We start from the raw sequence: 12,961 nt of genomic DNA, 5'->3' as shown, positions 1-12,961 counted from the left end.
TAACGTTACATTGTTGCAATAAGAACTTGCTGTTTATTGAGAATATCTATATCTTTCACAGCATATATCTGTTTTTAAGGTGTATTACAAGCCAATTAATAATTCATAGGACTTGCCCCAAACTGGCCTTTTGAAATATAAAACAGAAAGCAGCTTAAGTTTTTAGTTAAATTATAACTTCAAGTTAATGTTGACCCTTGTCTTAAGCCTATGCCAGTGTGGTTTAATTGTGTTCACTTGTTTACACTGCTGGATTTTAGTTTGGTGAACAGATTTCACAAAAAGCATTCAAATTTAAAACATAATCACTCTTGGAGAAAATACACATTTGTGCAATTGGATTTTTGTCTCAAATACTTAAAATCACTTGAATATAGACTTGTGTGACAACTTGTCCCGTCGTCTTCCAACTTCTTTCAGACATGCTGTTTCCTCTCTTCTGCCATTAGATGGCGCTGCTCTATAAATTAAAAGGGGCTGTAGTTTATTTATTTGTTTATTTTATTTTATTCTTTATTTGACAGGGACAATGGACAGTAAGAAAAAACTACCCCAGAATTAGCTACAAAGCTAAATTTCATCTGCTGTCCCTGGGTAGGAGAGTAGCCTACCAAATCACATTGTATGCCAAAAGATTATTACATACGATAAAATCCCCCCACAAATGAAAAATATATAACGTACGACATATAGTCCATCACATAACAATAAAAACTGCAATCCAAAGTACTACCGAATATCCACCAATATACATACTAGTCTACAAGACATCACACAATGTTACAAATTCAATCCCCCAAAATTATAAAAACAAAACAAAACACAAAAGTATTCACTGATCACAATTTACATTTTTTCAAATGTAACTTAAACTGTGCAAAGGTAGGACACTGTCTAATATTAATTGGTAAAGGATTCCAGTTATTAACAGCTCTTACAGATAAAGCTGTTCGACCAAGTTGTTCTTTATCGTTGACACTAGAGGGCATATACTCTCCATTTCCGAAACTAAACGTCCCTCCCAGATCCAATTACAATCCACATGCAGTTTTGTGCAGTGGAACCTTACAGTCTGAGTGGAACTAGACAGAACAGTGACAACACATAGGCCTGTTGTTTTGAACGTTCGTTGTGTTGTCGTCGTGGTAACACGGTTTCTTAAAGATGAGAGGAAAAGGTGTGGTTTCACATCCAACCGCTGTTTCAACACTTCTGCATATGAACCACTGAGTTCACAGTGTGTGTGTGTGTGTGTGTGTGTGTGTGTGTGTGTGTTTTCATGTTAGTTCACTACTAAAAATGTGACCACTGTGCCACTTCCTGTGCTGCCACAGATAAACCTCACAAACCCAGCTCAATCAGCTGACATGAGATGAGGTAATTTATTTAGCCTATACTTCTCATTTATATATTTCAAACAAACAAAAACACTCAGAGAAAACAGCACCCACAGAGACAGCACGATTCCTCATACTGTTACTAGCATAATATTAATTCTCTGTGATGCATATGCTCTTTCTGAATGCAGCTCAGCTACACTGGGTGAGCACTGGAATATGATCTCATTCCAGTTAACCTTCATCATTGTCCGTCTGTAAACACTGGCTCATATGGTTGACATATTTCTTTCCACTAACAGTCAAACTCTTAGTAGGCCTACACCATCATGTCTATCCATAGAATGACTGTCATCTCTCCTCCTCTCCTCTCTTATTATTTTTCCCTCTCTCCCCCCTCTCTCAGGAATGTCCTAAATGTGAACTGCTCCTCAACATCAAGCCAGATGAAGTCCAGTCATTCCACAGCTATTTTTAGAGTAAATCGGCAACCTCCCTGTCAAAGATCTTTAAAAAAAAAAAAAATAAATTCTCTTGTTATGCAAAGCTGGTGAAGAGAATTTTAAAAAAAAAAAACAGTAACTGTTTTTTTAAACTGTGTCTATATAGGCAATAGAAAATATCATTAACCTGATAAAAAAAATCAATAAAAGTCTATGCAATGTCTTCACTAATATAATGAAACAAGTGTGTGTGTGCGTGTGTGTTTATTAAGGTATTTTCAAATCATATTTGAATTTCCACACACAAGAGACTTAGTAAAGGACAGTGATGTAAAGTTTCTCAAGTGAACTATAAGCTACAGGAAATGCATTGCGGTTCATATTTTCACACCAGGTGCTGTTTGCATGCAAAGGCAGATAGCATTTTACCACAGCAGTCGCCCTTATAATGACAGTTTGTGTTGTTTTTGGGGGGTTTGGGGGGGGGGGGGGGGGGGGGTTTGCTCATCAGTGCTTGGACAGTTTTCTTGACTAGTTCCATAAAGTTAATTTTTCCTCGTATATGGGCGTTTCTTCAGCTAGGGGCACTTTTAGGCTTGTGAAGTTGATTAAAAAAAACTTGTTCAAAAGTCACGTAACACAGTCTCATAAGTTTAAATAATTTGTCTAGTTTTAAGGTCTGTAAGAGGACAAACTTAGATTACAAGAGAAATTGTTAATATTTTACATTTTTTCCGACCTGCAATGAACAAATGTCATTTCCACCACATCTCTATATACAGCTGTTATTTAAAAACAGAATAACTTACAAGAGAATACTCTTGCAATCCATATCAATTGTACTTTGTAATCATAAATGTCATTTCCACCACATGCTGTCATTTCCACCACAGAGGGCAGTGTGGTGGAAATGACATTTCTGTAGTTTTTTGTGAAAAAAGGGAAGATAGCTTCACTGATCAGCTTTGAATTAATACTCAGCATTTCATGCATGCAAAATACTCTTATTTAACTTAAAAAATTTTACTTTTTAAAAACACCCTTGAAGGTACAGCATGTTTCCACCACATGCTGTCATTTCCACCACAGAGGGCAGTGTGGTGGAAATGACTGTGGTGGAAATTACATTTCTGTAGTTTTTTGTGAAAAAATGGAAGATAGCTGCACTGATTAGCTTTGAATTAATACTTAGCATTTCATGTATGTAAAATACTCTTATTTAACTTAAAATTTTTAACTTTTTAAAAACACCCTTGAAGGTACAGCATGTTTGGAAATGACGTAGAATAAATATATTAACTGATCAAGCAATATTTACCTTGATTTTTCTTATTTGTTCTTGATGAAAATTTAAAATTGCCTCCATGTCCAACATGTGCTCTGATGTCTCTGAACATTTCCATAGAAACCACCTAAACAATCTTTCACACAAACTTTTTAAAGGGACATTACAGTGTTGTGGTGGAAATGACACCAATACTGTGCGACAGCTATATTTTGTATAAAAAGTAATATTGATGGTGGTCTCACATTAAATACTATAATGTATTTTAATTATTTTACTAGTGCTTAATTTAAGTATATTAATAGTTACCAGATAAGTCATACTTTTAAACTGTATTTTCATTGTTGAAGTTAAAAAGTCTGGGTGTGCGACAAGGAGAAAACAGTGATTTTGACACCTATAAGGAGGTTGAAAAGTATGAAGAAATCATAATAGAAAGGTAGTAAAAAGTTTTTAAGGAGGTTTTATTGTTAGTTTGAAAAAGAAAGAGGATTTTGTCCAAAATTGTATGTATTTTTAAAAATATGACCAAAGTACATAAAAGTGCCCATAGTCTAAGAATCACCCATATGAGTTCTTAATCACTGGTGAGTAATGACGTCTAATCAGTCCATCTTATTTGGGACACACGCACCGGAAACTGTCCAGACTCTCACGCTCTGGGGTGCGTTTCCCGAAAGCATCGTTAGCCAACTATGGTCGCAAGTTCCCTCGTTACCAATAGAGTTCAATGGAAATTGCGATGAACTTGTGACCATAGTTGGCCAACGATGCTTTCGGGAAACGCACCCCTGACTGATCATTGAACAGCAATAAAACCGAGTTGAACTGTATTTGTACATTAAAAAAGTAAACAAAGGAGCTCTCTGTCTGTGAAACCTTGATCAAAAGTAGACTGGCACTATCTATAATCAATACATTTGAGATGATACGACCATAATCATTCAGATTTGAGAAAAACTAAACATTGTATTATGAGACAGAGAACGTTCTAACGTTTTTACAGTCTATGGTTCTCTAACACGGTATTAAATGCGGGATCACTCGAGGCGTTTCGCATAGCATCCAGTAAAAAAAGCATTTTTTTGCTCGAGGTGGGAAAAGTCTGTAACTGAACAGACAAAATGAGCCAGTGTAAACCGGGTTATGAGCTTCATGAAAGAATCTTATCTGTGAAATTAGATACAATGTAAGTTACAGCTTCCAACTAGACGATAAAATATTGTCCTTGTTGTTTGTAGCATCATTTGTTTGGAAAACGCTCGAGACAGCGCATATATAAAGATCGCCGACTAATATTCTTAATAGACTATTGCTTTTTTATAGGTAACGTAGAGCTATGCGCGGCAGCTTTCAAAATAAATTAAAAAAGATCTCAGTTGTTTGTTGTGAGGAAACCGCTTAAGTACTCTAAATACATTTGTTTCGGTCCACTGGAGACCGATTCAACTCCTCCAGTAAAATGGCTCGCTCATAATATACAAAATACTTGTCACCGTCTGCGTCCTGCAGAAAGTCGCTGAATGAATCTTTTTGTGAATTGATTCAAAAGACTCGAATCACTTAGATGAATCATTTGAATCAGAATCTTCTCCACAGTTTGGTCGCAGTGTGGATGGAGTGTTAAAGGTCCCGTATTATGCCCCTTTTCACAAGATGTAAAATAAGTCTCTGATGTCCCCAGAGTGTGTATGTGAAGTTTCAGCTCAAAATACCCAACAGATCATTTTTTACAGCATGTTTAAATTGTCATTTTTTGGGGCACAGAAAAACGCGCTGTTTTAGTGTGTGCCCTTTAAATGCAAACTATAAAGAGTATAGAAGCCCAAGAGGCGAAACTCAATAGAACGCTCCATAGCAACAGTTGCCCCCATGACGTGACGGCGCGGCCGCCATTATGGACTGAAAACTGAAGGAAAACGCCGAAAAATAATGGGAGTCAATGGCACTGAAAAACTTAACATAACAAAAACTTAACATAACTTAATTTTTCTGGCCGTCATATCTAAATATGAAAACAATTTCAAATACATTAATGAGGATGACCGACGTTAAATGACAGAAAATATACGTCTATGTGTTGGTTATGCATGGCCTAATTACCCTTAGGAAAATAGTATTTTGGGACAAAATATTACTATAGAAGTACTTATAAGACTACTATAGAAATACTATAGCGGCTCTAGGATATTATAGAGGTATTACAGAACATAACATACTTCTGTGATGTTCTGTAATACCTCTATAATATTTTAAAGCTGCTATAGTATTTATAGGCTTCTATACTCTTTGATGCAAATAAGCTGCTGCTGGACGACCCAGGGGGCGGAGCTTCACGAGCTCGCGCTCAGTCTGTCAGGACAATTTCATCTCACAGAATGATAATATCAGAAACTCTCAGTAACGGTGTTCATTTCGAGTCGGACAATAATGCCTACAGAGTCAGAGTGCTGTATAGAGATGAAACAGGTATAGTTTAGTAGTTTAATTACGGTTATTATAACGTATTTGTCATCTGCTTGTATGTATCCATTATTTATTAATAGCCTACAAGTCTGCTGTCTGAATGATGATCAAACATATACTGATGAGTTTAATAAAGTTTATTGTAACGTTACATCACACAAAAGATGAAGCGTCAGTTTTACTTCAGAAAATCACCGTAAGAGCTGAGTAAACACAGTAAGTTATAAGAAGTTTAAGTACATAAACGAATTTCGGTAGAGTTGAGGGAGCATTCCTGTGGGCGGAGGTTAGTCAAAAAACGGTTCTAGTGACGTCATTAAAGAAGGAAGTAGAGGGATGTAGTCCAAACGGGCCTTTCGATGTAGGCGACTTCTTTTTAATAAAATATCTCGCTTGGCATTGAACTTTGAGCTTTATAATTTTACAGATATTATTTATGCTCTAACAGCAACATTACACACTAACTAAAGTTTGAAAAATGGGATCACGAAGAACGGGACCTTTAAAACATTATCATTATTTCCTGTGGGCGGAGGAAGGGAGAGGCTGCCACTGCAAACCCAACCCATCTCACGGTCTACCGAACACACATTACCCCCCCATCCGGACCGAGGACACGCCGAGTGTGGAAGGGCGAGCTGGACTCTCTGCCCACATTTAGTCTTTTATTTCCCTCAATATCCAAGATTTGGTTGTTGTAGGCAAAGGAATTGCGTGTTTTAGTACTTTGCAACCAGCTGTTGATTCGAAGTGCCCCACGGAAACAAAGACTCCACGGACGGGCAACTGGACCAAACGTTGTCGGAGGGTTATTTCCATAACAAATGTGGGTTTAAAAGAGCGTGTGAAAGATTGAAGAATTGCCGGGGAACACGTGTTAAGGTAAGGGTCATCACAATACGTTTTCAAAGAACTTTGGTTTAGGGCCTTTTGTTGAAAGGGGTATTTCTTACTGTCTTGAGATAAACCATGAGCTTTAGGGTTCGATCTGGAAAAGGATCTTTGGGTCACGAACTTTGGGTGGGGATCCTGTCCCATCCATTTCACTTCAAAGGACAGACGTGGATCTGCCCCAAACGTGTTTCACAGATCATATGCAAACAATGTCCCTTCAGGCTGTATTTCCAAGACGTCTGTTATCTTTGATCTATTTGTTGCGTCTTATGTGTCGCCAACATCTGTTGTTGTAAGTCATCTCCAGGTCCAAGCCTGAGAGAATCGCGTCGGGTCCGAGGGGGGCTGTGGGGGGTTAACTTTCCCATAAACAATGCTTTATTTGGTAGTTGCTTGTGTAAATATGCCTTGCTGGAAGTCGAAATGATGTGGCCGTTTTTGCGTGAGTCATGATCCTCTTTAGGACATGCTGAACACATTAGACCACCTATGATCTGGCGGATGCGAACACATTAAAGAATCATATAATTGAGTTTCATAGCGCATCGGCTGGGAGAAGTTTGGCATTCTTACAGCACCAGAAATAAATATGGCTGCGGTTATGTGATGAAAAGTATCATGCTCGTCCATTGTGATGTTTTAGGAGAAACTGAATCATGGCATTATAGACATGGGCAGATCTGTGGAATGCTAACGGGCCAATTTTACAAGGAAAGATCCCACAGCGGATCTGCATTAACTCTCACATCCAACCCAACATATTCGGGTCACGTGATCGCGTGGAAGAATGTTGTATTTTTTGCCGGATGTCTTAAAGTTGCACTCACACAGTAATTTTTTTCTCACTAAAATGTTTCCCATATAAAAGTATGAAGAGTGCTTTTGATGTATATTTTAAAGTTATGTTCACGTACATTAATTCAAGATTTCAGCCTAATAAAAGCTGATTTATTGTACTTAGAGTGGGTCGCCTCAACGGGGCAACGTCACGTGACCAGTTAAATTATTTTGCTCTTTAATTAATCTTGGCTAACTGTAAATAGCACATTCCTGCAGTGGCAACTGAAAATTGGTTTCATGATGCTGCATTGATGTCATTTTGTGTCATTTTACAGATGACACAAAACAGATTACTCTTAATTGTAACGTAGAAACGTAGAACTGTTGACTAGCAAGCAAAATAAAAATAGAGTGCACCTTTTAATTCAATTCATATTAATTTATAGCACTTTTTACAATACATAAAGCAGCTTTACAGGAAAAATGCATGTTTCGACGTTACAATTAAGTGTAATCTGTTATCAAGAGTAATCTGTAAGTACTCTACATGTAGGTGACTGCTAAAGTATTGTTGTATTGTTGACTGTATTGTTGAACTGGTGTAGTATTATACATTTTTAAATGTGTCTCTTACCTGCATTTGGAGACTCGACTCTTTTTTCGTCACACTCAACTACATCACTTTCGGCGTACGAATACTATCGAATGAACGATCCCGTGTTATGCGATTTGCTTGAATGAATATAATAGTAGCTTATAATATATATTTTTTTAAATCTCCTGGAAATTAGTTTTTGCAGGGTGGAATGTCTGCTTGCATATCCTGACAGAACATTTATAGAAAATGGTAGTCTGCCAAAAATGCTATTGTTTCTACAGCTGTTGTTGCTACAGTAAAATTGGGAATTTAATGTCAGACTCAACAAAACAAAAAAAGTGACAAAATCCAAAGCTTAGTACACTGTTTCAAGGGAGGTCCATATTTATTATGGTTTAATAGTAACAGTAGCCTAATATCAAAGCTGTAGTTGCAATATCAGTTATTTGTAATTTGGAATGGCTAAAATAAAAAAATTACAACAAATGTAAAATGTTGTCGACATAAAAATTTTACATGGGTAGGAATTGCAGAGTACCAACTCTATACAAAGATTTATAAAACCATGTGATGGAAGACTGAATGGTACATTTTTGTAAGGACATATTTAGGATATATTTTTTTCCTGTGTGTTTGTACATGTGTGCGCACGTTTGTGTCTTGGCAGTGCTCTGTTAACAGCAACGTTTTTCACTGCGAGAGATAAGAAAGGGGTTGGATCTGAACATACAGTATAAGGGGAACAGGATAAAGAGTCTGTGTTTGAATCATACAGCTTTAATGAATTAAAGACTGTTGATTTATAAGATCCACCAAGTGCTGAATGTTAAAGTCAGCATTAAATGAAAATGCATCTATTTTCTAAATGCATGTTATATTGTGAAAGACTTATTTATGTATGTTTCTCCCCCCCCCCCCCCCCCCCCTTTTTAAATTTTTCCTGACCTCGTAACTTTTAATTAAAATGTCATAACTGGATTTTCCGGTGAAAATGACACTTTGTTTAGTCCAATTAAAACTGCCCCTGCCACCAGCTCATTTGCCATTTCAAAATTCAGTTAACAACCAATGTCTGTCTCCCTACCTTTTTATTTTCAATAACCTGTTATTACACTTGGATGTACGTCATAATACGGAAAAAATGTTGCTGCTTCCATTTCATCGCAACTTTAAAGGATTAGCTCACTCCAGAATCTAAATTTCCTGATAATTTGCTCACCCCTGTGTCATCCAAGATGTTCATGTCTGTCTTTCTTCAGTCGAAAAGAAATTAAGGTTCATGAGGAAAACATTCCAGGATTTTTCTCCATATAGCGGACTTCAACGGGGACTGGGTCTGTACTTCCGCCTACGTCACGTGTGACCTTTTAAAGTTAAAAAGTATATAAAGTTTTTAAAAAAAAAATTGTGAAAATGACAGACCGTTTCGCTAGATAAGACCCTTATTCCACGGCTGGGATCGTGTAGAGCCCTTTGAAGCTGCATTGAAACTGCAATTTGGACCTTCAACCCATGGTTCCTGTTAAAGTCCACTATATAGAGAAAAATCCTGGAATGTTTTCCTCAAAAACCTTAATTTCTTTTCGACTGAAGAAAGAAAGACATCAACATCTTGGATGACATGGAGGTGAGTTAATTCTGGAGTGAACTAATCCTTTGATGTGGGTGTTCAGGGTCAGCCATTATTTTTGGCATCTATATACTGTAAGCAGGCTGGCATCATGTAACCTGCCATTGCAGATATGACAATCAAAGGTCAGTGTTGGTCATAAAGGTGAGTGTAGAGACTGAGTCAGATTGTTTGATTCTGATATGTATTCTTTGCTCCAGACTGTTGTTTTGACTCACTTCCTGTCGCCTCAGCTGTTATGACAAATTAACAATGAGATAAAATGGGGGCAGGGCAGCCAGGCATTGAAAACAAATTGGTCATTATAATCTAAAGGGCCTAGAGCTAGACTTTTCTAAAAGTGCTAAGAGGGTTGCATCTGCTGTAATAGTTACAGCTTACTGTGAAGAGGAAGCGGACATTTATATTAAAATCTAGTTTAAAACTAAAGTCTGTTATTTCTGCTACAGTGAACAGCATTATAAATGGATAGGGGTGTAACAATATATCGTGTCACAATATATCGCAATACAAAAATGCAACGTGGATGGTGACAATATGTATCGTGAATAGTTCACCCAAAATAAAAATTACCCTGTGAGAAAAAATTTAAGTTTTCAGAGTCAGTACTACATTAAACTACAATATATTATGTTGAATATAATGTATAATAATGGGGGAATATTAGTGGGTCCTGATAATGCTTATGTTATAAGTCTTATGTTACCAGTAAAAAGTGGCCTACATTATTTTAAATATATCTAGCCAGTGACAGAGTGGAAGCATATTCATCTAAAATAATTCTGTATTTTCAGGTTCAGAATCATGAATATATTTATTCTGGTGTCAACATTGTCCAAGCCTATTCATTTACACCCACAATGTTATATCAAATTTAGCATTTAATCAACAGTACATTTTTTCTTAACCTTTTATTATATGTCTTGGAGTATCGCAATAATATCGTATCGTGAGTTCAGTATCGTGATATGTATTGAATCGTGAAATTAGGGTATCGTTACACCCCTATAAATAGATGAAGTACATTTATTTTGGCCATGGCTAGAAAGTTTAAAGCAGTTTAAAAAGCTTGAAGTTTGAAAGTTATAAGATCGAAAGAGTTTTGAGTTTGAAGTAGTTTTAAAAGCTACAAACCTGAGAGTTTTAAGGATGGATGGATGGATAGATGCTCAATGAGTTACATGCAGAATGAATATATATACTTAGAGTTGGGGTTTAGAACAAAACCGTTTCTCACACACTCCTCTGTCTGCCATTGTTCTGAAAGAAAAGGCCCCGCCCCAAAACTCACACCATTGGTTGATCTAGAAGCTGATATGACTGGCTGATCAAATGTTCTGATAATGTTTTCATTTAATGGTATATCAACATATGAATGCCTTGCTTAGGATATTTGAAATTGACACTGTACCTTTAACGTATTAGGAAGGCCTTTACTGCAGTGTGAGTCTGCCTCACTTTTGTGAAGGTGGAGTTTCCCCAGTCTGTCTGCCGGTCACTCAGCAATGTGCGTGTGATGGAGGGGGTTGGCAGGGTGAGGCAGTTTAATTAAGGAAATGGCCGTCCTGCTGTGGAGGGTTAATGGCCACTCTGTGTGCATGTTTGTCGGGACAGTTACTTAAATAATCAAGTAGTGGATAACCGAGAACAGCGATTTAAGAATTCCTGTTTAAAAGCATCATAAAGCTAAGAGACCATTTTAAAGTTCCAACTGAGAGGCATACAGTTTTGACACATCTTTATGTGTTTGTATTAGTGATGCTTGCAGTCTGTATTGAATGTGATGCAATAAAAAATAAAATAAAAAGTAGTAGTAAAAATTAATCTTATGATTGGTTCTTTGTAGTGAATCAAAAACAGTGCAACCAGTGTAATCTGATTCCCAAATTACAGTTCTTGAATCAAGTTCTTTTAATGAATAGTTCAAAAGACAATTCAATCAATTAATTAATTCAAATTTAATCTGAACTGAATCTATCAGAGTGGTTACTGAATGAGTTGCTTTGTTTTTAATACGGACTGAAAATAATAAGTTTTCAGTCTGTTCATATTTCTCTCTTACCATAACGTTTGTGCTATTGACATGTATTTGTGCTAAACATTGCCAAGAGAATGTGTGCTTGAAGCAGAACTGTGATCTGACTGGTGTGTGGTTAATGTGGGCAGAGCTTTGGAACATTAAGTATCAAAGACGCTCCAGGCAGCTGAAGGAGTGTTTATCACACACACACACACACACACACACACACACACACACACACACACACACACACACACTAAATTTACATCTAGAAACACCCAGACCTCAGGGCTGCATTTTCAAGGCCTTGACACACAACACAGCCTTGGGGAAGGCAGACAAGGCTGAATTGAGAACTGACTCGGTCTCTCCCACACACATACTCTCTGAAGATAGTGTTACACAGAACCACTGAGAATAAAACGGCAGGCTAAAGAAGCAGCTGTCTCGCAGCTCAATCTGCCTCTGCGCCAGCGAGACTTATAAATGAGGATCTGTCAAATACATGACCAATGAGGTCACTTGGAGTACATTGTGCATTGAGGAGCTTATTTTTGAAATTGAGTCTACTATGATGTCACTGGGTTTGAGATAAAAGAGCTCAAAGATTTTTTTGAATATTATTATTATTATTATTATTATTACTATGATGATATCTTTCAAAGACTGGTTTTCAGTGGATGCTTTAGTTCATGAACACATGTGTTTTAGTGGACTTGATTGAATGCTGATTGGTTTCTGTAAACCTACACTACAATTAAACAATCTAGGCTTAGTAGGATTTTTTTAAAAACTTCTATTTATCGCATTAAATGCGTTAAATTGATCAAAAGTCACAGTACAGACTTGTACATTTTAAAGAAATGTGGTTCTTTCTATCTAAACTTTCTATCTATCGAAGAGTACTGAAAAAATGTATTGTCGTTTCCACAAAAATATTAAGCAGCACAACTGTTTTCATCAGTGATGATAAAAAAATCAGCACATTAGAAGGTTCATGTGACACTGAAGACTGGAGTATTAGGCCCTGTCCCAAATGGCGCACTTCATGCGGACTTTCGGTCTCGTGGACTTGAATTGCGCGTGCTCGCTGAGTCTACGAGTCCGTAGGCCGTCCCATTCAGCATTTTACCGCTCTGAAGTGTGCTCAGCAGCGCCCCCTTTGTACCCTTGAAGCGGTCTTCCGCGAAGCCCGCATAGAAGCAGGCTCCACGCACTTTAACTACCCAGGAATCCTTGCGAAAGGCCAATCAGACAACAGATGGGAGGAGATTTCACTGACGGATAATTGTTGACATGGCTGAGAAGAAAATATTACGGTTTTTATGACCTAAATGTACATTTTACCAGTTGTTACCTACAGTTTATACAAACATTATGGTCATCGACCAGTGGTTGATGTCTCAAACATAATAATAGCGTGTTTAATAATACGATCGTTATGATTCATTAAATAAATAGTACCGAATGTCAGGGCTTTACTGAGTCATATGTAAACATAGTATGAA

The 12,961-nt window shown here is 37.1% G+C and overlaps 1 protein-coding gene across 1 annotated transcript in view; it reads left to right on the top strand.

Annotated features, from left to right (window-relative positions):
- Positions 1 to 6,106: 6,106 nt before the first annotated feature.
- The window catches only part of LOC311086383 (integrin beta-1-like), a 24,503-nt gene continuing 17,648 nt past the window's right edge, over positions 6,107 to 12,961 (top strand). Inside the window, exon 1 of the mRNA XM_084119257.1 lies at positions 6,107 to 6,413. The gene's annotated coding sequence lies outside the window, so the exon portion shown is untranslated. The remainder of the gene's footprint in view (positions 6,414 to 12,961) is intronic.

Source organism: Abramis brama (genome assembly GCF_963993115.1).
Source record: "Abramis brama genome assembly, chromosome: 7".
In the NCBI taxonomy this organism is placed as follows: domain Eukaryota; kingdom Metazoa; phylum Chordata; class Actinopteri; order Cypriniformes; family Leuciscidae; genus Abramis; species Abramis brama.
This window is presented reverse-complemented; position numbering and strand designations above follow the sequence as displayed.